Genomic DNA, 3,098 nt, shown 5'->3' with positions numbered 1-3,098 from the left:
TTCAGCAGGCAATCCGTATTTTCCATTCCTTTTCAGGTTTTTTGACCATGAAAATTTTACTATTAATAATCCATTCATATTTTCTTGCATCGTACTGTCAATATATCAAGTATACTCCAATTGCAAGTAAAAAGATAAGTGATTTGACTCCAAAATCTGGAAATCAAACTACATGATCTCTAGCATGGGGCTACTATCTATCCCCATTGTAAAGAGCACCTTCAATAGTCAAAGAGCTTATTTAAAGCCTAGAGTACCAAAAAATTAAGAGCAGGTACTTGATGTCTCAAAGAATGGGAGCGAACTATTTTCTAACTGAAATTTAGGGAAAAATTGTTGTTAATGCAACAAATGGGGTTGGGTTCAGGGCTGCATTTGTTTTGAACAGCAGATAATCCCCAGTCGTGGTGTCAGAGGAAAGGGAGCCATCTGCTTGCCCAGCCCAGGAGCTGTGCCTGGGCTGCCCTGGGGCCTTGGTGCCATCACAGCCCTTGGGGCAAGTAGGGACCTGTGCTTCTCTGGGGCTCCATCACCTGAGATCTTCACAGATGACCCCCAAGGTGGTGCTGACACCCCTTCATCCGTGTAATGCCATGTGAAACAGCAGTCTATAGACAATCTCTGGCAGATATTTATCTAACCTGTTCATTAAAAAGTTCTGATATAGAGATTTAATTATCCTTCAGTTGGGAAAGTTCACTCAAGTCTTCCTGCTGCATGTGGAATCTATTATTTTGCAGAGCTTGCCCTTCCAAAGGTCACAGGGAGCAACTGATCTCATCTTCTTCCTTGATTGCCGTTCTCTTTTGTGTAGGTAAGACCGTAATCATGTCCTCCCTCCCGCCGGCTTCTCTTCCCATGACCCTTTCTCATAGGGCACATCTTTCTAAATGTCTTCTTATTTTTGCTGTCGCTTTCCAGCATTTTCCTAATTGCCTCTCTCTTGCTCACAGCAGCCCTCAAAACTGAATATAGCCAGTACTGGATAGTGGATTAATTACTCTCCCATGTCTTACATGTAATTTTCCTGTCAACATGTAATAGCAAAATATTTGCCTTTCCATATAGCTTTTCAACAGGGAAGTACTCAATTTGGCCATCAAGATTTGAGCGTTCTCTAAACAGTGGTATTTTTTTCCTGAGTTTCTTCCTGCAGAGAGGAAAACGTACAGAGATATAGCACAGGGACAGGACTCCTTACATGTCCTAGATTCATCAAAAGTAACACAGGGAAAAACCACCTGTGGATAGATACATATATAGATGTAAACTTTGGGTGGAGATACCTTTGAAAGGTTTATGTATCTACTAAAACATTAGGTTTAGGGCCTCTGCTTGTATGACAAGCATTAGCATTCCAGCATCAGTTTCTCCAGTACGCTATCACTGATGCTGCACAATATATCAGTGTTTCAGGATCAGTGTGAGGTCTGTGCTGCTGGTTGAGCATGAGTGATAAAACACCCTTTGCCCAAGCTCCTTTCTGTCCCATCAGACTCTTTCCTAATAGGTCATTAGTCACAAATGCTTACGTAGAGAGATTGATCAGTGTCCTTGCTACAGAATTCCCTTTCTGTTCCTTGACTGTGAATACAACATTCAGTGTTTTATCCTGTATTGCCAAAATCAATGTCATTTGAGGGCTAAATTTTCAAAGATGCTGATTTCCTGCGTTGTAATTTCTGGGTGACTAATACAGGACTTGGGGAAATGTTTAACCTCCAGAGGTTCTTGGTGTTGACAGTTCCCAATTTACAAAGCACACAGCAGAGAGGTTGTCTGTAACCCGGTAGTCTTGTTCTGCTATTGGAATGGTAGGTGTAGCACCTTAAGGATGCCTTGTAAGAATTTGAATTAAAAGGCTGAAATATAGGTGTGGTTTGGATGTTCTTAATGTCACTTATGCAAATGGATCCATCTTGCAGAAGTTACTTCCTTGTCTAAAAATTATAGGGTTACAACTTTACATTCTTAGGATTTTGTTTGATTCCAGAGATAGCGATGTTATCAATAATAAAACATATAAATAAAAAAGGGGGGGGGGGGGGGGGAAACACCACCCTTACAATTGGATCAAGAAGCTGTTGCTTTAAACTCACTTAAGATGATGGCAAACATCTGAAAGATATTTCCTTTTTTTACATGATATAGATGTGATGTATGACAGCTAGGACAGAGGGAAAGCTGCAGGGCTCCTGGTGCCTGTGCTCAGATGTTGCTGATTGCAGCTCTGACAGGCACTGAGCTCCACAATGGGCTAATGAGGATCTGCTGAAGTGCTGAATCTGCTATGAACTCAGCAAATGTGCGTCCTGACAATACTTTGCTGGAAAGCTACTCGCACCATCTGAGCGTGCAGGAGGGATAAGCAGTATGAGCAAAACCACAAATCTTTATAAGTAGAGCTTTAGTCCTAACGCAGTAATTAAGCAGTAATTAGAAGTTGTGTGAGTAATGGGAATAGTTGCAGGAAATAAAAAGACCTTGTCCATGGGGAAAAATTGCATAGTGCCAACATCTCTGAGGGGCGGAAAAGGGGTGCAAGTAAAGCTCGGACATTTTGCTCACATTAACAGCAATCCCAAATTAAAGTCCATTCATAATTTATGAATGTTTAGGGAAACTATTATGAAGTAAATAGTAATTTTTTTCAGCTCTGAAAGGTCATGAAGTCATTAAAATGGAGAAAAACAGTTTTGAAATTAATATATTTTTAACTGAGATTTTGCCAAAAAGGAAAAGATGATAATTTTGCATTAGTGAGAGATAGTCCATTGTAAAAGATACGTTGTTGGATGTCGGATTAAGATAAGAGTCTGAACTTGCACTTGGCTGTAGACAGAATCACTTCCAAAATCGATGCCTAAATATACCTGTATTTATCATAATTTCTCTTCCTCCGTTTCTTAAGCAACACTCTGCCCGGAGTCATATGCTGGCAATTCCTGTTAGACAATAATATGGCAGCAATTAGTTATCAATGTTTTTCTGGATTTGGGACATGCTTCCTCACAACTATTGTACATAATGATTCACGGTCCCTCCTCATACAGAGCTGACAATCTCTGGATGCCCCCCAGATTAATTTTCTGTAAGTA

This window comes from Cariama cristata, unplaced genomic scaffold (genome assembly GCF_000690535.1).
Source record: "Cariama cristata isolate BGI_N322 unplaced genomic scaffold, ASM69053v1 scaffold9434, whole genome shotgun sequence".
Classification (NCBI taxonomy): domain Eukaryota; kingdom Metazoa; phylum Chordata; class Aves; order Cariamiformes; family Cariamidae; genus Cariama; species Cariama cristata.
The sequence above is the reverse complement of the archived record's forward strand: the minus strand, read 5'-3'. Positions refer to the sequence as shown.